The 24,292-nt window shown below is 41.1% G+C and overlaps 1 protein-coding gene and 1 long non-coding RNA gene across 6 annotated transcripts in view; one reads left to right on the top strand and one right to left on the bottom strand.

The window, feature by feature from the left end:
* LOC140484611 (uncharacterized) overlaps window positions 1–24,292 on the top strand; it is a 104,061-nt gene that overhangs the window by 9,770 nt on the left and 69,999 nt on the right. The window lies entirely within an intron of this gene.
* Window positions 1–24,292, bottom strand: part of LOC140484610 (paladin-like) — a 252,098-nt gene that overhangs the window by 202,191 nt on the left and 25,615 nt on the right. For 3 of the 5 annotated variants that reach the window (XM_072583121.1, XM_072583122.1, XM_072583120.1), the window contains exon 2: window positions 5,607–5,700. The exons of the other annotated variants lie outside the window; for them this stretch is intronic. The gene's annotated coding sequence lies outside the window, so the exon portion shown is untranslated. The remainder of the gene's footprint in view (window positions 1–5,606; window positions 5,701–24,292) is intronic. 5 annotated transcript variants of the gene reach the window in all.

Here is a 24,292-nt window from a genome sequence, read left to right as displayed (position 1 = left end):
ATTTCAAGGGAGTTCAAGTACAGGAATACAGATGTCATGCTGCAGTTATCTAGGAGCTTTGAGAGACCATATTGTGATTATTATGCACAATTTTAGTCTCTAAGTGCAACAGGTTCACCAGATTAATCCCTGGAATGGGGTGATTGTGTTTTGATGAGAGTTTGAGGAAATTGAGTCTGTATTCCCAGAGTTTCAAAGAATGAGAGAATAATTATCATTGAAACTTACAAAATTCTTAAAGGCCATGACAGGATGGAGGTGGGTAAGATGTTTCCCTCAGTTTTTGAGTCTAAAACCCAGAACATAATCTCAGAATAACAGGTAGGCCATTTAAAGTTCGAGATAAGGAGACATTGTTTCACTTTAGATGGTGGTGAATCTTTGAAATTCATTACTCCAGATGGCTGTGAAAGCTCAGTCATTGAGCATGTTCAGGACAGAATACAGTAGATTTCTAGAGATTAATAATCTTAAAGGATTATAAAAATTGTGCAGGAAAGCAGCATTGAGGAGATGATCAACTATGATCTAATTGAATGGAGGGGCAGGCTCAATGGCCTCCTCGTATTCCTGTGTTCCTATCTGCTCGACTAAAATCATTCATTATTTTGAACACCTCTATCAAATCCCCTCTTCACTTTCTCTGCTCCAGGCAGAATAACTCCAACCTCTCCAGTTCCTCCACAAAACTCAAGTCTCTCTTCTGATAGCTTTCTGATAAATCTCTCTCTGCAGCCTTCCTAAAGCTGCACATCCTGCCTGAAATGCAGTACCTGGAATTGAACATGTTCCAGGTCTAGTCAATGTTTTGTAAGGGTTTAGTACAGCTTCCATGCATTTATACTCTTTGACTCTATAAATGAAATAAAGGATTGTGCACATTTTTAAGCAGCTTCTTAAGTTGTCCTGTCACCTTCAATAGTTTTTGTACATATAAGAACACTGGGTCTCTCACCTCCTCCCCTCCACTTTAAAAAAGGACCTGTTAATGCCTATTGTCAGCCTTTCATTCTCCCTATAATTATCCACTGCAACTCTGTCTACTGTCCCTAGTCAACATTACAGCAGCAGCATGGATATACTTATAAATCACAAGCATTTCAATCTAATTAATAGTCTATTACATGAAACATTGTCATGCGTCTTTTGAAAGTCTATATACATATTTTTTATCATTTGTTCTTGGGATATAGGCAACACCAACAAATCATCACAAAGGAGCGATCACAATGCAGATTGGAGTTTTTAGTCATCCAAATTAAGGAATGAAGGGCATGAATTAAACAGTTGGATTTTAGGGCCCTCTCGTGCAGTAGTAGAGACCCGACTCCAGGAAACCCAGATTCAAGTCCTACCCGCTCCAGAATTGTTTGATAGTAACTCTGAACAGATTAATGAAAATATCCTTTTGTTGGAGCATACATCAAAGAGGTACCCCAACCCAAATCTCAGAACAACATGACGACAAACCTCTAATATGGGCAAAAAAAGGCTGCAGCGCAATAATTGATCCTCAAGTGGGCCATCAAGTGGCTCAGTCAACTATGCAGTTGCTGGGGTGCCCACTGCAGCCAATACAGTTTGAAAACGGAAGATACTGGACTTACCATCACTCCATAACCCAGTGTCTTCATCACTGACATCCCCTTCCCCCAATTCCCAATTATTTCCAGACTCCTAGACTGACCAGGGAGTCCAAATTCACCATTGTAGTCACATAATAATGCCATTATCAATTCCATGTACTGTAATCTGCTTGTGATGGAACTGATCACAGGAGAAAATCCTGACTGGAAGTAATATGTCACTGCCTTCCAGTGGACAAAGATTTTAAATTCAAGATCAGGGAACCAAGTTAAGCCATTGAGCAAAGGGAAATGTCCATGGTGAGGCATGGACTAGAAGCAGCTCAGGAGTTTGTCAATCAATATTTTCAGCGAAACTGCTAGTTGCTATGAAGCACTAGACTTGGAATGTGAATTTTACAGGACACCTACTACATTAATCCTGCAAATATTTGATTTGATTACAAGGTTTTATATTTCTTTTTGTTAGTTTATTGGCTTTCAGTACTTTTAACTTTAAAGCTATTTCAATTTGTGAAGTATTCCACTTGACATAAAGTAAAGCAATATCATTATTTCTATTATTTGAAATATATATTTTATAAAATTAGGCCCCAGTCTTCCATGTCCTCAATGGTCCACATCAGCCTCTCCTCCTTAAATTTTAAATCATTGACCTTTCATGTTCTCCCCCTACACCACCTCCAGATATTTCTGCAAACACCTTAAAACTCTATAATGACTTCCATCTAAACTCTCATTCCAACAGCAGAATCTCCAGCCATCCAAGCAAAACTCACTGAAATTCCTTTCCTGAACATCTTCACTGCCTCTGTTCTTAAAATGAGAAAACTCCTTTATCCTTTGTTTAAATGTTTGGTTTCCCTTACCAACCTCACGTTTACGGCTATTTTCCATACAGTACATTTTTTACACTTAAAACTCCTTAACCAGTGCAAGCTGTTATTAATAAATATTTTTAAAAAGCTCTTCCAAATCATCTCAAAATTTAAACTGTTCATATTGTTTCTCTACACAATGTCATTTGTTTGTAAAATGCACACAGCAAATATTATGAGTCACAGTCATTCTTTTTGCAGCAAATGCAAATCAAATTCAATTTGATAAGAACTGCCATTTGTTTTGTAACATCCTCTAGTTATAAATATTGATTATGTTGAAGGAAAGTGTTTCAGATGCCACTGTAGATTGAAAGCTTAACTTTTTTTTCCTTTAATTTTTCATGGGGTGTGTGTGAGGCCAGTATTTGTTGTCCATCTCTAATCCCTTGAACGGAGTGAAAAGGGCAGTTAAGAATCAACCATGTTGTTGTGGGTCTGGAGTCATGTGTAGGCCAGACCAGGTAAGGATGGCAGGCTTCCATTCCCTATGTTTTCCTTTGTTTTCTATAATTGATGACTATAAACCATGACTAGCTTTATACTAAATTTCAATTCCCTGATTTGACCCCCCCCTTGAGCAGTGACTTTGATTAGTAGTTCAGAGACATTACCACTACACAATCACACTACACTGTGTGGGATTTTAATGTGTGAAAATTGATTAACATATTTAAATTTTCCACATGACCACTGTAGCTATGGCTCCAAAATTAATCCAAAGTGCTTCACAACCATTGAGACATCTTAAAATCACAACATCCTAGATAAGTACATGTTCTAGAAGGATCTCTATGTAACTTCCTTTGAAGAGATGATTCTCTGCTTGAATTTTTCATGTAAAAAAAAATCCTGACCTCTCAGTGGTGGGAGTTAGTTAACTTAGATGACCAGATTGTGGTGCAGAATGGGGGCAATACCATCAAACCCCAGCGGTAGTTGTTCGTGGAGGGCTGCGCCCTGATCTTACTCCATGCTTAATATGGAGTACTGCCTCCTCAACCTACATAAGTACCTGTACTTGTTTCTCTAGAGCAGACAGACAGTGATCTCCTATGGTCTTTCATGGAGCATGGTTCATTTCCTAACTTCTCAGTTCATTCGTCATTACAATTTTAACTGACAATCTTTAGAAACAAAAACAATGCTGGAGAAACTCAACAGATCAGGAAGGGTCACTGGACTCAAAACATGAACTTTTTATCTCTCTACAGATGCCACAAGACCTGCCTGTGTTTCTCTAGCACTTTCAGCTTTTGTTTCAGATCTCCAGTATCTGCAGCTGTTTATCTTTTTTATGCATTTTAGCTCATGTTAGCTATTTGAACCGTAATAAAATGGAAGAACTTACAAATTTTCTTCCAATTCAGTTATTTGTCAATATTTTTTAAAAAGTGAGTGTCATTTAATCAATCAGTAAAATGGACATTGATTCAACTGCGAAAGAAAATCAATTATTCAATTAGGCTATTGATAATTGGTTTGTCAGCAACTGTTTGTATAAAATTAATTATTTATTCCATTCAGCTGTCATCATATATCAGCCTGAGGTACAAAAATAAAATCATCCTTTTATTGTTAGGAAACAGATCATTGAGTGACAGAACAGAAGATTTTAAAATAGAAAGGAGAGATATGGTCGAGAGAAACAGACTGTTTCCAATAGATAAAGTGGTCATGAAAGAAGAACCATAGACACAACATTGAATGTTAAATCTAGAAGAAAACAAGAAAACTCAACACAGTGTCAGAAGGCTATGGCTGTCACTTAAAGAGCTCATGTTTAAACAAGATTCAAAATTGGATTGAATGAAGGAATAGGGGTTGGACAGAGATAGGAGCAGGATAGGCAAATGGGATTATAATTATTTGCCCATATGGAAAGTAAAACATCAGCATGGATTGGTCAGGACAAATGGCCTGTTTGGGGTGAATTAGACTGCTATCAAATGAGAATAATACTTGTTATTTGTTCAATTTATTACATACATTCGTGAAGTAAATGATGGAACATTTATGTAAAAAGGAGTCACCTCAACTTTCCTGTGGGTGTGCGGCCTAATGGGCAGAAAATGAGCAACTTCTCCTCCAGCTTCCTTTCTCATTCATTTCCTAATTGATAATCTTCTATTAGCTTTCTCAAATGATCACCCATGAATATAGGTAACTAGTGTGTCCGCCTGAGAAAAGAGCGGAAAAATGTGTTGCTGGAAAAGCACAGCAGGTCAGGCAGCATCCAAGGAGCAAGAGAATCGACGTTTCAGCCATAAGCCCTTCTTATGCCCGAAACGTCGATTCTCCTGCTCCTTGGATGCTGCCTGACCTGCTGCGCCTTTTCAGCAACACATTTTTCAGCTCTGATCTCCAGCATCTGCAGTCCTCACTTTGTCCACCTGACAATACTCACATGGAAAATAGTGGACAGGAGTAGACCAGGTGGTTCACCAAATCTGCCCTACACTGATGATACCTGGACCAGCACAACCAGACAGAGGTGGTAACATAATGGTAACTTGATCAACTAAAATGCCAGAGTCTTGAATTTAAATCCCTCCTTGGAGCTGGAAAGCTCAAATTCTGTTAGGTTTGGACTAAAAAAAAGCTAGTCCCAATTGTAATAATCATTGAACTACTATTTCATAGTAAAATCCATCTGATTCACTGATGCTCTTCAGCGAAGGAAATCTGCAATCCTTGCCCACTCTGGCCTACACATGACTTCAGATTTATTGCAATGCATTAACTCGTATGCCCGAGCAAGCCACTCAGATGCTTCAAAAGCACTGGGTATACTTGTATTTTATTGATGACAGCGGTTCAAGGCGGTGGCTCGCTACCACCTCCTCAGGGACAGTTAGAGATAGGAAACAAATGCTGGAATGCTAGTGAAATATGCATCCAAAAATAACAAAAAAAGTCTCCTATCCTTCCAAAATCAGGGCTCTCCATCAAATGACATTGAAGACCAAAATAGAATAATACAATTTTGGAAAATCCATCACCAACCTGTCTGAGACAACTGAAACCAATCCAGGAGCTCAAAAATGAATGCTTTTGTTAATCTATTCCTCTCCTTTACCATTCCATCCTTGGCACATTCAAAAATCAGTTCAGTTTTCTTGTTAAAACAGTCAGTACCTACCCAGATTCACTTCGCTCTGGGAAAAGAAGTCTCTCACATTCAACTTATGCCAATGATTGTGTAGCTGAAATGCCTGTACCCAGTCCTCTCGAATCTGAAAAAATAGAATAATTTAATCTAATTGTGTTCAAACTCTAGTCTTAAGCTGATTCATGCATTTGTTCGAACAGAAGTCACTTGAACATGTATAAACATAGCAAATAGGAGTAGAACATGGCCTTCAAACCTTCTTTGCTATACAATGATTAATCATTCAACTTCGTATCCGGATTGTGCTTTATCCCTTTAGTCCTTAAAACTATGTTCAGTTCCTCCTTGTTAACATTCAATGTTTGGCCTCAGCTACATCGGAGGCAGAGAATTTCACAAGCTCATTACTCTTCATTTCAGTTCCAAATAATATATCCAGTATCCTTCGGTTTTTCTAGACTACCCAGTCATGAGGAATACCTTCTTGCATTTTATCCCGACTAGTCCTATTAGAATTGTATAGGTTTCTATGAAATCCTAACACCCTACTTCATTCTTCTAAACCCCAGTGAATATATTCCTATCCAATCTAGTCTCCCTTCTTGCTTCAGTCCTGCTATCTCAGGAATCAGTCTGGTAAACTTTTGTTGCACTCTCCCAGTAGCCAGATCATCCTTCCTCAGATAGAGAGATCAAAATGCACACAGAACTCTAGGTGTATAATTTCAGCAAGATGTCTCTGCTCCTGTACTCAAATTCTCTCGCTTTTTAAAATTCATTTTGTGGGATGTTGACATCGCTGGCTGGCCAGCATTTATTGCCCATTGCTAGTTGCCCTTGAGAAGGTGATGAGCTGCCTCCTTGAACTGCTTCAGTCCACCTGCTGTGGGTTGACCCACAATGCCACTAGGGAGGGAATTCCAGGATTTTGACCCAGCCACCGTGAAGGAATGCTGATATATTTCCAAGTCAGAATGGCGAGTGGTTTGGAGGGGAACTTGAAGGTTGTGACGTTCCCATGTATCTGCTGCACTTTTCTTTCTATATGGAAGTGGTCGTGGATTTGGAAGGTGCTGTCTGAGGATCTTTGGTGAATTTCTCTTGTGCATCTCGTAGATAGTACACACTGCTGCTACTAAGCATCAGTGGTAGAGGGAGTAGACAGTGCCAATCAAGTGGGCTGCTTTGTACTGGAAGATGTCAGGCTAACATATCATTTGCCTTCTTCACCACCTGCTGCACCTGCATGCATACTCTCAGCAGCTGATGTCACAAACATCCAGTTCTCATTGCACTTCCCCCTTGCCCATTCTATCACCATCACACAGAGCTTGAAAGTCTAGCTAAATATTCACTACCTTTCTTCTCAGCCACACTTGCAGTGAGGCCAATGATTGTATGTGCACTGTCACTGCCCACTGACAACATGGATTAGCTATTAGAGTATGCATTCAGGCCCAGCTGGGAAGAATGAAGTTCACACGTATGCAAGAGAGGAAATGGCTAACATTTTGGGTGCAGCCATTGTCCAGAACAGAAGTCATGGAGTGTAAGAGAGATATCCCTCGTGGGGATGAGCAAAAAAAAAAGAAAGGGGGCGAAAAGGTATTTGTATTCCACTTTCTTAGAACGAACAGTGCCAGTTCTGAGAAAAGGCCCTAACCGAAGACGTTCAGAGACTAACTGTCTTTCCAGCATTTACGGTCGTTATTAGTATATGCCAATTTGAGCATGTGGAAATAAACTGTTTATCCCTTTAGAAGTTGTTTTCAGCAAAAATACGTAATTTTTTCCTCCTTATAAACAGGGACCTTAGCCAATGTTTCCAATAAAGCTGTCAAATGAGTTGATTTCATTTATTTAAAACACCTGAACCTTTACAGTTGGAGTGTATCTTTGGCTCTATTTCTGGTATTTGATCTATAAATGAGTACAAAAGAAAGTCTGTGAACTCAGTTTTAAATACAAATTTGACTAAACTGTTAGCTCTTAAGAATAACAATTACACACTTAACATAACTAAAGAAAATGGACAAAATTGAGGACTGCACCATCTCTGACACCTCCCTCCCCTTCCTGGACCTCTCCATCTCCCTTAATGATGACCGACTTGACATTGACATTTTTTACAAACCCACCGACTCCCACAGCTACCTGGATTACACCTCTTCCCACCCTACCTCTTGCAAAAATGCCATCCCGTATTCCCAATTCCTCTGCCTCCGCCGGATCTGCTTCCAGGAGGACCAGTTCTACCACAGAACACACCAGATGGCCTCCTTCTTTAGGGACCGCAATTTTCCTTCCCACATGGTTAAAGATGCCCTCCAACGCATCTCGTCCACATCCTGCACCTCCACACTCAGACCCCACCCCTCCAACCGTAACAAGGACAGAACGCCCCTGGTGCTCACCTTCCACCCGACCAACCTTCGCATAAACCAAATCATCCGCCAACATTTCCGCCACTTCCAAACAGACCTCACCACCAGAGATGTATTTCCCTCCACACCCCTTTCCACCTTCCGCAAAGACCGTTCCCTCCGTGACTACCTGGTCAGGTCCACAACCCCCTACAACTCACCCTCCCATCCTGGCACTTTCCCCTGCCACCACAGGAACTGTAAAACCTGCGCCCACACCTCCTCCCTCACCTCTATCCAAGGCCCTAAAGGAGCCTTCCACATCCAAAGTTTTACTTGCACATCCACTAATATCATTTATTGTATCCGTTGCTCCCGATGCGGTCTCCTCTACATTGGGGAGACTGGGCGCCTCCAAGCAGAGTGCTTTAGGGAACATCTCCGGGACACCCGCACCAATCAACCACACCGCCCGTGGCCCAACATTTCAACTCCCCCCCCCACTCTGCCGAGGACATGGAGGTCCTGGGCCTCCTTCACCGCCGCTCCCTCACCACCAGACGCCTGGAGGAAGTACGCCTCATCTTCCGCTTCGGAACACTTCAACCCCAGGGCATCAATGTGGACTTCAACAGTTTCCTTATTTCCCCTTCCCCCACCTCACCCTAGTTCCAAACTTCCAGCTCAGCACTGTCCCCATGACTTGTCCATACTTGTCCTACCTGCTTATCTCCTTTTCCACCTATCCACTCCACCCTCTCCTCCCTGACCTATCACCTTCATCCCCTCCCCCACTCACCCATTGTACTCTATGCTACTTTCTCCCCACCCCCACCCTCCTCTAGCTTATCTCTCCACGCTTCAGGCTCACTGCCTTTCTTCCTGATGAAGGGCTTTGGCCCGAAACGTCTATTTCGAAGCTCCTTGGATGCTGCCTGAACTGCTGTGCTCTTCCAGCACCACTATTCCAGAATGAGGACTGCAGATGCTGGAAATCAGAGTCTAGATTAGAGTGGTGCTGGAAAAGCACAGCCGGTCAGGCAGCATCCGAGAAGCAGGAAAATCAGTCTTGATAAAGGAAATGGACCCTATTCTGTTCTTACAGAAAAGAAAGAAAGGCTTACATTTATATAGCACCTTTCACAACTGCTGAATGTGCTTCATATCTAACATCTTTGAAATCTATTTACTTTTGTAATGTAGAAAATACTGCAACTAATTTGTATACAGCAAGTTCCCACAAACAAGCAAATGTGATACCAGATAATCTATTCTTGTGACACTGATTTAATGTATAAATATTATCCAGGAGGCCGCTGTTTTTTTTTTAAAACAATACCTGAGAGCAGGCAGAAAAGACGTTGGTTTAACATCACTTCTCATAGCGCAGTACTTCTTCAGTCCTGTAATCAAAAGTCAGTCTTGATTTTTGTGCTTTTGCTGGGCTGAGACTTGAGGCCAGAGTTCTGTCAGTCATGAGGTCACAGTGTTACCAATTGAGCTACAACTAACAAGAACAGTGGAGAATAAATTGTGAGGAAAGTTCACCTGCTACTCTCCATTTTACTTCCTTTCTTTCTAACTGATGTCAAGGTACAGATCTAAGGCCTAGAAATGAAACTTGGCCATTGACCTTAAGTGTCAGTCTATAGCAGTGGATTAAATCCCTTGCATTAATAATGATCATATCATTAAAGGATGACTTGCACCACTGATTATGATTCCTAATATCTGCAGTGAATTTAATTGTATGTGAATGGGGATAAGCTAGTGAGTTATTGAATTTTGGGTGCGAAGTCAACTGGGAGCAACTATCTGTGAGAATTGAATGTTGAAGCAGAGTAACTCAAACAGCAAGTACTGGACTCATGTCACATCACTCCTTTCCTGAAATTGCCGCCAATTTATGAATAAATGTTTTGAATGTGATGGAGTTTTCCAGGAAGATTTACCTATTTCTCATTGGGAGAACACAGTGGCGCACTGGGCTATTGTCATTGTCAGTGCATGTGCTGGGAGGCTATGAAGTGAGCAAAGCTGTCTCCCTTATGCCCACAGCAGTTCCAGATTTGTGCTGGGCCCACAAATCTGCAGTGGGACAGGAAAGACAGAAGTGACAATGGAAGTACAAGTAAAAGATGCCTCTTCCACATTCCTACTGAAAATAAAAGGCTCTGGCCTATGATTTTGGTTGAGTGCTCATGCAGGGACTGTCCCTTTCCATTAATAGTGCTGATATAAATGACTGATGGCTACAATTTCTTTCAGCACTTCTCGCAACCCAAGCCTTACAGCTCCAGACGTGTCTCAACAGGAAGCCAACACTGCAGAATACTGAAGACAGCTGTGGTTTGTCACAGCCCTTTGTCTAATAAACATCCTTTTCACAATGAGTGGAGTTCCGTTGGTTACTTTTTCCACTTTTAAATTCTGGCCCTTTATCGGTGTCTATCAATCAATCTATAGCCATCTCCAATTGATCCAGTCCTTTTGTGCCATCTCCACCACCTCTCTGATCCTTCCTTAAGGGTGGGTCTGTGTGACAGGCTAGCTTAGATGGTTAGTACGTTGTACAGTATAACAGCACGACTCCTACTCTGGATGAGGGCGGTTCAGGACCTCACGCAACCCTTCAGAGTGAAGCTTCAGACCAAACAAATCACTGACAGAAGGAGGTAAGAAATAAACTCCATATAAAGTACAGTGAGTTGAAGTGTGTGGTGCTGGAAAAGCACAGCAGGTCAGGCAGCATTCGAGGAGCAGGAGAATTAACGTTTCAGGCAAAAGCCCTTCATCAGGAATGAGTATAGTGAGACAACAACTCACCTTGTTCAATTATAGATGCAACTCGATATCAGAACTCACTTGAATGAGTGATGAATAGTACTTCCACACAACATTGCAATCATGCTAGCTGATGATAAAGTGACTATTCTAACAATGATTGCACTTATGTAGAAGATTAAAGGCATTATAATGTCCCAAAACATCTCTCACAAGATTAAGATTGGGATACAAAGGCAAAGCTTAGTCAAATCAGCAGCTATAAGGACTGACTTAAAAAGGAGGATATAGATAGAAAGGGGTGCACAGCACATTTGAAATCTTTTGGACTCGAACATGAAACCACAAAACGAAAAAGCCAGGAAAATGTGCGATTAACTTCTCCTATTCTGACTATTCATGTATACTTCAAAATGGAATCTGGCAAGTGTGATTGCTAAAGTTACATTTCAAAAATGGCAACCCATCAATGCTGCATCCCTTCAGTGCAGCATCTTCAATTCTCTGGAGTGTGACTTAAACCCACAATCCAATGACACAAATTGCTACCAACTGAACTGTGGCTGCTGACACATGCATAAATAATCTTGAATATAAGTATTCTTGGGGATGTAGTGGCATAATGACATTATGACTAGAGCAATAATGCAGAGGCCTAGGTAAATGCTGTCAGGACAAGGGATCAAAATGTACCATGGTTGCTGGGAGAATTTAAATTCAATAAATGACCATAGCAACTATCATTGGTTGTTGTAAAATCACATGCTCTTCACCCAGTCTGGCCTACATGTGACTCCAGAACACAGCAGTGTGGTTGACTCATTAATGCCTCAAGTCACTCAGGGGCAATAAAGTGCTGGCCTTAACATGACAGCAATATTTCACAAAAAATAGTTAAAGTAACACTTTTTTTTTAAAAACGGTTTTTGTAAAAATATTTTTCATATTGTGTGTTATGAAAGGTCCACAAGTTGTTTTTAACATCTGGAAGTAAGGATCACGTCATTGGAACATGTTTCACGATTGAAGGAAATGTCTGCTGTGAAACCTGTGCTCAATTAAAGGCAGGTATGCATTTGCTAAATGACTCATCCTCCCACTGCCCTGCAGTTAGTGAACATTCAACTCCCTGAAGCCACAGTTTCTCAGGGCATTAAAAAGATCTGAAAGACTTCAATCTGTGCCCTCAGCACCAGGGTTAGTCAAGATGAGGAAAAGTGAGTCAGACATGTACTCTGTCCTGTTTTCTATTCAGTGACCCCAGACTGTACAGGTGGACTCAGGACAAGTCTGTGACACAGACAGGAGGAGGTGCCAAAGATCAAAGATCAACTATGGGGAAAGGTAATGCTTACCTTTGCTGTTAATTGATTCCATTATCCATGCCATGCTGTGAAATATATGGCAACCACAATAGTTAGGGGTTTCTTACCCTCGTTTAAGACATGACCACGTGAACAACAAGAAAAGGCAATTCAGCAGAGAATCTAAAGTAAAGATGAGGAATTTTTTTTTAAAACTTGGAGGGTCATGAGTCTTTGGAACTCTCTCCCTGAAAAAAGAGGGAAGCAGAACGTTGAATATTTTTAAGGTAGTGATAGGCAGATTCTTGTTAAGGAAGGGATTGTCAGGGATAGGTGGGAATGGGGAGTTGAAGTGCAATCCAATCAACCACATTTTATTCAATGGTGGAGCAGGCTTGAGGAGCTGAATGGTATATTCCTGCTCTTAATTTGTATCTACATTTGTATTCATGCTACCCACCACACTATGGACTTTTAGTTTCTGCAATAACTTTTGATACAGCACTTTGATATAGTTCAATCACTGGACCTCTTTGTTCACTGCACATGTTACATCTTCAAAGAATTCCAACGGATTGGTTATACATGATTTTCCTTTCACAAAACTATGCTTACTCTGACTGATCACCGTGAACTTATCTTGTGGGCAGCACGGTTGCACAGTGGTTAGCACTGCTGCCTCACAGCACCAGAGACCCGGGTTCAATTCCCGCCTCAGGCAACTGTCTATGTGGAGTTTGCACATTCTCCCAATGTCTGCGTGGGTTTCCTCCGGGTGCTCCGGTTTCTTCCCACAGTCATAAAGATGTGCAGGTTAGGTGAATTGGCCATGCTAAATTGCCCGTAGTGTTAGGTGAAGGGGTGAATGTAGGGGAAGGGTCTGGGTGAGTTGCTGTTCGGAGGGTCGATGTGGACTTATTGGGCCGAAGGGCCTGTTTCCACAGTGTAAGTAATCTAATCTAATCAAGTTTATCTAAGTGCCCTGCTGTAATTTAGTCATAGGGTCATACAGCACAGGAGCAGACCCTTTGGTCCAACCAGTCTATGCTGAATGTAATCCCAAACTAAATAGTCCCACCTGCCTGCTCCTGGCCATATCCCTCCAAGCCTTTCCTATTCATGTACTTGTCAAAATATCTTTTAAACATATTAACTGTGCCCGCATCCGCCACTTCCTCAGGAAGTTCAATCCACACGTGAACCACCTGTATAAAGAATTTGCCCCATATATCCTTTTTAAAATCTCTCTTCTCTCCCCTTCAAAAATATGACCCCTAGTCTTGAAATCCCCCATCTTCGGGAAAAGACACCAACCAATAATCCTAACTATACCCCACATGATTTTATAAATCTCTATAAGATCAGCTGGGCAGCACAGTGGTTAGCACAGGGACCTGGGTTCGATTCCAGCCTTGGGCAACTGTCTATGTGGAGTTTGCACACACTCTCCCAATGTCTGCGTGGGTTTCCTCCAGGTGCTCTGGTTTCCTCCTACTGTCTAAAGATGTGCAGGTTAGGTGAATTGGCCATGCTAAATTGTCCATAGTGTTCAGGGATGTGTAGGTTAGGTGCGTTAGTCAGGGGTAACTGTAGAGTAATAGGGTAGGGAAATGGATTGGAGTGTGTGACTTTTCAGAGGTGTGGACTTTTTAGGCCAAAGGGTCTGTTTCCACACTGTAGGGATGCTATGATTTACCTCTCGACCTCCTATGCTCCAGTGAAAAAAGTCCCAGCCTATCCAGCCTTTCTTTGTAACTCAAATGTTCTATACCTGGCAACATCCTGGTAAATCTCGTATGTACCCTCTCTAGCTTAATACCATTCTTCCTGTAACAGGACAATCAGAACTGGATGCTGTACTCCAGAAGAGGCCTCACCAATGACTTGTACAACTTCAACATGACTTTCTAACTTCTATATTCAAAGGACTGAGCAATGAAGGCAAGCATGCTAAACACCTTTTTAAACACTCTGTCTAAGTGTGATGCAAACTTCAAAGAATTATGTACCTGAACCCCAAAGTCCCTCTGCTCTACAATGCTTCCCAAGGCCCTATCGTTAATTGTATAAGTTCTGCCTCTATTTGTTGTACTAAAATGCAATACTTTGAATTTATTCATTTTGAATTCCATCTGCCATTTTTCAGTCTTATGACCCACTTGATCAAGATTCTTTTGTAATCTTAGAAAACTTTTCTTCACTGTCTACTATGCCACCAATTTTGGTGTAACTTCTTTAATAATAATTTCTAACATTTTCCTAATGACAGATGTTAAGCTAACTGGCCTGGAGTTTCTTTTGTTCTGTCTCTCTCTCTCCCTTTTTGAATAAAAGAGTTGCATTCACCATCTTCCAATCAATGAGACCTTGCCCAAATCAAGGGAGGTTTGTAAAATTTAAACCAATGCATCAACTCTCTCACTTGCCACTTCTTTTAAGACCCTATGATGAAGTTGATTAGGACCTGGGTACTTGACAGCCTGCAGCTCCAACAGTGTACTCTGTACCACTTCCCTATGTGCCTCCCTCCTTTTCATTTCCTGAAATATAAATGCTGCTGGAATGATACTTGTATCCTGTACTATGAAAGCAAATGCAAAATACCGGTTAAATTCTTCTGATTACCATTTTACAAAAAGGGAATTCAAGGCTATTTGAATCTAAATCAATCCTATCTAAACTATTCAATATTCACTAAACACCTCATTGTGAGCAATACTAGTTCACAATTCCTTTCACCTGACTTTGTACTTTAAGCTAAATGGAAACAATCCCAGATATAATTTAAACCCTTAAACTGAAAGCATAACTAGTAATTTGGTTACATAATTGGGATATAGACATATATAGACTCCAAGCACCTACATCTTGACAAAGACCGGATCATCTTGCAAATGAGTCAGAGTTACTGTAGGTCATTGGCACTTCACAAGAAATTATCTTCAATACAAAACTGAACAAATTTGATTGTCATCATGTTGGAGCTAGTGGGCTGCTTAGAATAATACCACATGTGACCACAAATACAATATAAACCGAAGTACATCAGAAGGCTGACTGCGTCACCTAGGTGGCAGGATATCTATGGAAAGGAAATGGTTTGAGGTAAAATGCTGCAATTAATGCTGCAATTTTGCCCTTGTGTCCTGGATTGCAAATCCACGTGTTAACAATTACCATTAAGACAATCTAACATGTTCTGATTTACATCCCTGCCTTTTCTCCTGATTTACATCCTTGCCTTTTCTCCTGAAGCAATTAGCTAATACTGGGACACAATTCTCAGGTGTTGATGGTATCCCTGGTTACCCTGAGTAGCCATTTTTCATCACAAAAAACTGTTTGCTTCAAACTTTGTATCACTGCACATCTCTGCCTCACTGCAACTGCTGCATAATGTTACTCCCAGACTCAGCTATTTCAATGCTTTCTTGGCCTTCCTCCCACCTTGCAACCTCCAGAAATGTAAGTACCTCCAAGACTCTTAAACTCAAGGTCCCAATGTTTCCCATCAACCCATATTCACTGACTTACATTTTCCCCAATCTAATAAATCCCATCTCCAACATTATCTCCAGATCCCTCTCTGGCCTCCCCATCTCCTCCAACATGACAACCCTCCAAAAATAATTCCTCTAATTCTAACCTGCTGTTGAGTGCTAATTTCAAATGAGACCCTTGACTCTATCTGCCCAGTCAAGTGGCAATATTTTGAAGAAGAATAAATGTGTTTCTCCCTTAACAATATTTATCCTCCAATCAAGAAATAAAACAGCTGTCTGGTCATTTATTCATTCCAGTTCATGGAAGATTGTAATATGCATGTTGGCAGCCCCATTACGTTACAACAGAACACATTTGCAAAGTATTTCAATGATATCTGCCCTGATGACTCCACTTTCCAATGCATATGAAATATTATTCTTCCTGTTTAGCTGTGGTGGACAGGAACATGGGGACTTCCAGCCATCTCTTCGCCTTTACTCCCACTCCCATCTTCCGAAGGCAATTAGTGACTCATTTCTCATCTTCCAATTCACCAAGCCGCACATCTGCTAGGCCATTTTTAAGTAGGAAACTGCTTCACTTTCTCTAGGAACTGTTCTGTGACAGAATTCCTGATCTTGGATTTCTACCCTTCTAGTCTTTATTGTCCAGTTTTTTGGCAGTCATGCCTGTTACTGTGTTCACAGATCTGATGAAAAATCTACACCCCAAACATTAGCTCTTTCCCAGATGCTAGAATGACCCACGTAGTGCATTTTTTTCCAAATTACTTCTTTCATGAGAAGTGGACATCACTGGCAAAGCCAGCATTTGTTGATCGTCCCTAATTACACGCAAATGTGTGGCTTCCTAAACCTTTTCAGAATCAGCAACATTGCTGTCTGTCTAGAGTCACATGTAGACTCGGTGAGGATGGCCAGTTTCCTACTTGAAAGAACATGAGTGAACCAAATTGTTTTTTTTCCAATAAATGATCAATAATTTTCCGTGGTCACCATAACTGACACTAAATGTTCCAAACTTCTAATAATTGAATTTTAAATTCTAATAGCCGTCCTGGTCAAATTTAAACCCAGGTCCCCAGAACTTAGTCTGGGTCCCAGATTAAAAGGCCAAGTGTCATCATAGAGCAGCACTAATTTTTAATCACTGACTGACATGACTCAGATTCCTACATTAGTTTCTTTCATTATTCTGGATCATCAATCCAAATCAGGTTTGCAAACAGAAAAAAACCAAATAGTTTGCATTTACATGGTATCATGTACAACCTTGAATCTTTCAAAATCAGAAAGCTGTGAGTTCAACACCACATAATATATTAATTTAGGCTGATGCTGCATGCAGTACTGAAAGAGTGCTGTACAGTTGGAGGTGCTGTCAAACTTTTAAATTTAAATAGATAGGTGGATGTGAGTATTACTGGCAAAGCCTGCTTCCATTGCCTGGCCCTAATTTTCCTGTTAAACCTAAGCTCAAATCTGCCTTCTTAGGTGGATTTACAGCACTATTCTAAGGAGGGGAAGTACTGTATTTGCAAAAAAAAGATTCTTCAATTAGCACCAAAAATATAATTACTTGGTCATTTATTTTGCTATTGTTTCTAGGGCTTTCAATATCATAATTCTTACATTGAAACAGTGAATTCACATCCCAAAAGTACTTCATTGACTTTAAAATGCTTTGGTACATCCTGTAGGTCTGAAAGAAGCTATATAAACATCAGTTTCATTCATTTTTCCAGGCTATGCAAAAGCTTGCCCGTAAACTATCTAGATTTCGTACTCCAGCTTTATAACTAAGGTTGAACCTCTAACCTTGATCTACAGTTGACAGGAGGTTACAAACTTACACGGCCAAACTATGAACAATAAAGCTGTAAATGCAACATCTTAAAAAGGTTAAAGTTTAAAGACTCATTTTATGAATGTTATTCACAGAATCACAGAACTGTTATGGTGCAGAAGGGTGCCATTCAGTCTATCATGCCTGTAACAACTCTTCAAATGAGCAATTTACCGAGTTCCAATCTCCTGCTTTCTTCCACGTACCTTTACACACTATTTTTTTTTAGATTAGATTAGATTACTTACAGTGTGGAAACAGGCCCTTCGGCCCAACAAGTCCACACCGCCCCGCCGAAGCGTAACCGAACCCATACCCCTACATCTACCCCTTACCTAACACTACAGGCAATTTAGTATGGCCAATTCACCTGACCTGCACATCTTTGAACTATGGGAGGAAACCGGAGCACCCGGAGGAAACCCACGCAGACACGGGGAGAACGTGCAAACTCCACACAGTCAGTCGCCTGAGGCGGGAATTGAACCCGGGTCTCCGGCGCTGTGAGGCAGCAGTGCTAACCACTGTGCCACCGTGCCGCCCATATTTCTATCCAAATGCCCTCTTGATGCCTCTAATGCTTGGGGTCAGTGTGTCACTTGTCATCCATCCACAATGGGAAGTGCACTGCCTTTCAATTTTCACTTATCAGCCTTTGATTCCTTGGTACTTATCTGCAAGCATCGACAGTTTTTTAAAATCTCTAGCATATCTGCAAGAAGCAAACATCTGCTGGTACATTCACCACATTATCTCTTTACACTTAACGTAAGATTCCAAATCTCATTTAAATCTAACTTTAGGAACAGGTGACAGTCCATTCATGAGCCCACAGCATGACTTTACTCAATCCCAACTTGACTCCGTTAGTAGAGCACTTGGGGATTTGAGTCAGAAAGTTGAGATTTCAAGCCCCACCCTGAAGGTGATCACTTCATTGAAGCTAATATGTCAGTTTACATTACGTTAGATTCCCTACAGTGTGGAAACAGGCCTTTTGGCCCAACCAGTCCACACTGACCCTCCGAAGCGTAACCCACCCAGACCCATTTCCCTCTGACTAATGCGCCTAACACTATGGGCAATTTAGCATGGCCAATTCACCTGACCTGCACATCTTTGTGACTGTGGGAGGAAACCCACGCAGACACTGGGAGAATGTGCAAACTCCACACTAACAGTCGCCCAAGGCTGGAATCGAACCTGGGACCCTGGTGCTGTGAGGCACCATGCCGCCCCCGATGTGATTAGTAATTAGAGTGGTGCTGTCCTTCAATTAATATTTAAAATTAGAATCTTAGAATTCTGACAATGCAGAAAGGTGCCATTTGATCCATCAAGTCTGCACTGACCTTCTGAAGGGCATCCTACCCAGACTCCTATCCTATCCCTGTAACATTTACCATGGCTAAACCACCTAGCCTTCACATCCTGGATACAATAGGCAATTTAGCATGGCCAGTCCATTTAACCCGCACATCTTTGGACTGTGGGAGAAAGCTGGTGTACTTGGCAGAAACCCATATAGACATGGAGAGAATGTGCAAAATTGTGAAAATTACATGCAATTTGTTCACTGGAGCCTTTTATCGCACTCCTCAGGAAAACTGCAAGAAAACCAAATTTCAAACAATCACAACAGTTTATACTAAGGTGTTGCATGTTAGCAGTATTTTGGAAAGGCAAGTCAGAGCAGAATTTATACATTCAATGGTAAGGTCCTGTGGAGTGTTGCTGAACACAAAGATCTTGGAGTGGACCTTGAAAGTGGAGTCGTAAGTAGATAGGATAGTGAAGGCAGTGTTTGGTATGCTTTCCTTTATTGGTCAGAGAGTTGGGAAGTCATATTGCGACTATACAGGACATTGGTTAGGCAACTTTTGGAATATTGTGTGCAATTCTGGTCTCCTTCCTATTGAAAGGATATTGTGAAAGTTGAAAGGTTCAGAAAATATTTACAAGGATCTGGTTTGTGCTGTACATTTCTAGGACTCTAAATCAGCACAAACTGGCTGAGGCATTGCCATGGAGAAAGGAATGAGGAATTCTAGGTTCCCAAGCGCCTGTATCATTCAAAAAATGCACAAGGAGAATGAGTTCCTGTGTGTATTGCTTCTAGCAATGTAAAGGATTCTATTACAAACTGAAGTAACTAGCTAAAATTGGTTCTTAGTGTAACTATACCTGGCTAGATGGCTAGTTTGTTATACAGAATGATGCCAACAGCAAAGGTTCAATTCCCGCACCAGCTGAGGTTACTCTGCTTCTTAACCTCTCATCTGGCCGGAGATGTAGTGACCCTAAAGTTAAAATACCACCAGCTGTCTCTCTCTAATGAGAGAGAAGCCCTATAGTAAGACTATAGCAACCTTATCTCTTAGTGCACTTGGGATTATTCAGCAGGTATGCACACTTCTAACAGCAGAAGTTTTGATTTGAGTTTTGCAACAGCAGGCTCAATGAGTACAGTCTAATACAGAGTATTGCTGTTCTTATTTCTTATGTCCTTTACGTATGGGGATAGCAATCTCATAAAAGTTATTATATTGCAAAGGAAAAGGAGATTGGATTCATCTACATCACTCAAATCAAAGACTTGATGGCTTGATGCCCTCCTTCTTTCTGTATATTAAGTGTGATCAATTTAGTAGGCAATGATTAAGGGGAGAATGTTGATCTAGACAGTTGGTGGATATCTGCATTGCCCTAAGATGCTTTATGTCCAATTGAACATTTTTAGGACCTTAGTTTAATGTCTCCTTGAGATTGTAATAAATAGGAGGTAGTAACTTGGCCCACTGAGCCTAAATTGTCATTCAGTAAATCATAGCTGATCTGATTATGGCCTTAATTTGACTTCTTGTCTGCTTCCCTCATTGACGCAACAAGTTGATTTTAGAGAAGGGAGTTAAAAGTCAACAAGATTATTTGTCATGATTGCCATCAGTGTCTTCTAGCCAAAAGGAGGATAGCAAAGATTCTAATGTCCTAAAAGGAGGAACAGAGGGGATATATCAGAATGATACAGTGGATGAGGATTCAGTTAGAGAGAAAGAACAGTGAAGCTAGGATTGTTGTCCTTAGAGTAGGAGGAGTTTGGGGAGAATTAAAAGAGGTTTTCCAAATTCTGAAGGATTTTGACAGAGTACAACAAAACAAAATATGAATTAGGAGCAGGAGGAGGCCATTCAGTATTCCCTCAAGCCTGTCCCATCTGACTGTGGCCTCAACTTCACTTCTGTCTATCCCCTCCTCCCACTGACTCACTTGTTAGTCAAGATTCTAAGTCAGTCTTAAAACTTTTTAAGGACTTTGCCTCCATTGCTGTCTGGGAACAGTTCAATAAGACACATTATAAAATAATGAGGGGTACAGATAGAGTTGATGGTAGTCGTCTTTTCCCTAAGATTGGGAATTTCAAGACTGGAGCACATTTTTAAAAAGGTGAGAGGAGAGAGATTTTAAAAATACATAAGTGGCAAATTTTTCACACATACGGTGATTTGTGTGTGGACTGAACTTCCTGAGGAGGTGGTGGATGTAGATATAATTACAATGTTAAAAGACATTTGCATGGTTACATGAACAGGAAAGGTTTGGTAGAGACATGGGCCAGGAGTAGGCAGGTGGGACTAGTTTAGTTTGAGATTATGTTCCACATGGACTGGTTGGACCGAAGGGTCTGTTGCTATGATGTATAGCTCTATGACTCAAATGATCTGCGAAAAGAAAATTATTCTCCTCATCTCCATCTTAAAAAGGGCACACCTTGTTTTTAAGCTGTGTTTTCAAGTTCTAGTCAATCGCACAAAACATATCTTTTCAGCATCTATCCTGTCAAATGTCCTCAATGTTACTTGTTTAAATGAAATTGCATCTCATTCTTCTAAATTCCAATGGATACACTCCCAAATTATCCAACCTGTCCTCATAAGCTAATTCTCATTCCAGGTATCAAGTGGAGTATACCTTCGCTAAACGCTTCAAAGGGATTTATGTCCTTTCTTAATTAAGGAGGCCAAAACCACACAATGTACTCTTAATGTAATCTCACCAAGACTCTGTGCAACTGTAGCAAAATACCTCTACTTTTATATTCCATCTCTCCTGCAATAAAATAAATAGATGTACAGCATGGAAACAGACCCTTCAGTCCAACTTGTCCATGCCTACCAGATATCAGAACCTAATCTAGTCCCATTTGCCAGCACTTAGCCCATATCCTTATAAACCCTTGCTATTCATATACCCATCCAGATCCTTTTAAGTGGTTCAATTGCAGCAGTCTCCACTACTTCCTCTGGCAGCTCATTCCATACATGCACAACCCTCTCCAAGTATAAGTTGCCCCTTAGGTCCCTTTTATATTTTTCCCCTCTCACCCTAAATCTATGCCCTCGAGTTCTGGATTCCCCCACCCCAGGGAAAAGACCTTGCCTATTTATCCTATACATGCCCCTCATGATTTTATAAACCTCCTATAAGGTCACCCCTCAGCCTCCGACACTCCAGGGAATACAGCCCCAGCCTATTCAGCCTCTCCCTATAGCTCAAATCCTGGCAACATCCTTGTAACTCTTTTCTGAACCCTTTCAAGTTTCACAACATCTTTCAGATAGGAAGGAGACCAGAATTACATGCAATATTCCAACAGCTGCAACATGACCTCCTAACTCCTCTACTCAATACTGACCAATAAAAAGTAAAGTAAAGCATACCAAATGCCTTCTTCACTATTCTATCTACCTGCAACTCTACTTTTAAGGAACTATGAACCTGCACTCAAAAGGTCTCTTTGTTCAGCAACACTCCCTAGCACCTTACCATAAAAAAAGTGTATAAGTCCTGCTAAGATTCGCTTTCCTAAAATGCAGCACCTCGCATTTATCTGAAATAAATTCCATCTGCCACTTCTCAGCCCATTGGCCCATCTGATCAAGATCCCATTGTAATCTGAGGTAACATTCTTCGCTGTCCATTACATTTCCAATTTTGGTGTCATCTGCAAATTTACTAACAATACCTTTTATGCTCAGAACCAAATCATTTATATAAATAGCGAAAAGTAGTGGACCCAGCACCGATCCTTGTCGCATTCCACTGGTCACAGGCCTCCAGGCTGAAAAACAACCCTCCACCATCACCCTCTGTCTTCTATCTTTGAGCCAGTTCCGTGTCCAAATGGCTAGTTCTCCTTGTATTCCATCCCTTCCCATAGAATTCTAAGATACACTTGATCAAGTCCTGGGGATTATTCACTTATTCAAGACATCCAGCACCACCTCCTCCTCTATAATATGGACATTTCTCAAGATGTCACCATCTATTTCCCCATATTCTATATCTTCCATGTCATTACATTACTTACAGTGTGGAAACAGGCCCTTCGGCCCAACAAGTCCACACCAACCCGCTGAAGCGCAACTCACCCAGATCCATTCCCCTACATTTACCCCTTAACCTAACACTACGGGCAATTTAGCATGGCCAATTCACCTAACCTGCACATTTTTGGACTGAGAGAGGAAACCAGAGCACCCAGAGGAAACCCACGCAGACATGAGGAGAATGTGCAAACTCCACACAGACAGTTGCCCGAGGCGGGAATTGAACACGGGTCTCTGGCGCTGTGAGGCAGCAGTACTAACCACTGTGCCACCAAGCAACCCACTAATAGACTAGCAATCCATCGCCTTAACCTCTTGGCCACCTCGTCACCCACGAGGGTCATTCTCCATAGTAAACACTGATGCAAAATACTCATTTAGTATCTCCCTCATCTCCTGTGGCTTCACACAAAGATCAGCAAGGCAGCCTGAGGGGCCCTATTCTGTCCCTGGTTACCCTTTGAGGATAAATCTTTCCATTCGCAGGAGAGTTGGTGACCAGAGGATATAAATTTTGCATTATTACCAAATGAACCAGAGGTAAAATGAAGATTTTTTTTAAAAGCAGCAAATTGTTATAAACTGGAATAAAATTGCCTTAATGGGCTATGATAACAGATTGAGTAATCATTTTGAAAAAAGAAAAATTGTATAGCTATGAAAAACGAACAAGGGAGTGGGAGTAATTGGATGGTTTCCTCAAACAGCCACAACATTCAAGACAGACTGAATGGCCTCCTTCTACACAGTGTACTCTTTAGTGTCAAACTGATGAATTTGTGAACATACAGGAATTTATTACACTGCAAACTCATATCAATTACTTTACCACTTAGAACATAGCCACATAGAAAATCCCTGCCAAACACCTCGTAAATGTTGTAGGATGCCAGATACAAGTTCATGTTTGTCTTGGAGGATACCTGCCAGAAATGTGAGGCCTTGCACTGTTTCTCATCAGGACACAATCAAAACATTTTCCAGCAGCTATTTAATTCATAACATGCTGCCAAAAATAGAATAATACATCAAAGGTTTTCATTCCCTCATTTTCTGGTCAAGTTCTCTCCCCATGCTTGTGAAGGCAGAAATCTTGTCCCAAAGGGTCACATAGGAACAAAGGGCTTAAGACCCATTCAATTCATATATCTATTTTCCTTTTGCACAGGCTTTACTTCCATGTGATAAGTTACTTTCCTCCCTATCTTGGTGTCAATAGTGAATTTAGCAACCGTACATTCTTTCTTTCATCTAGGTTTAAGATTGTTGTACGCTCAGTCCTTGGGTTGCAAACAGGTTCTGTTCTGGAGTCTGTTTGGAAGTTGATGTGTATACAAGTTGGAATACAATGCAGGATAATATAAAGCAGCTCTTTGTAAGTACAAGAGATGTTCATATATCAGGTCTTTAAAATTACACCCTTGAACAGGATCACATTCGTAAGTACCAGAATTCATTAACACAGAACATAGAAAAGTACAGCACAGAGCAGGCCCCTCAGCCCACGATGTTGTGCCGGGGATTAT

This window comes from Chiloscyllium punctatum, chromosome 13 (genome assembly GCF_047496795.1).
Source record: "Chiloscyllium punctatum isolate Juve2018m chromosome 13, sChiPun1.3, whole genome shotgun sequence".
NCBI lineage: Eukaryota > Metazoa > Chordata > Chondrichthyes > Orectolobiformes > Hemiscylliidae > Chiloscyllium > Chiloscyllium punctatum.
This window is presented reverse-complemented; position numbering and strand designations above follow the sequence as displayed.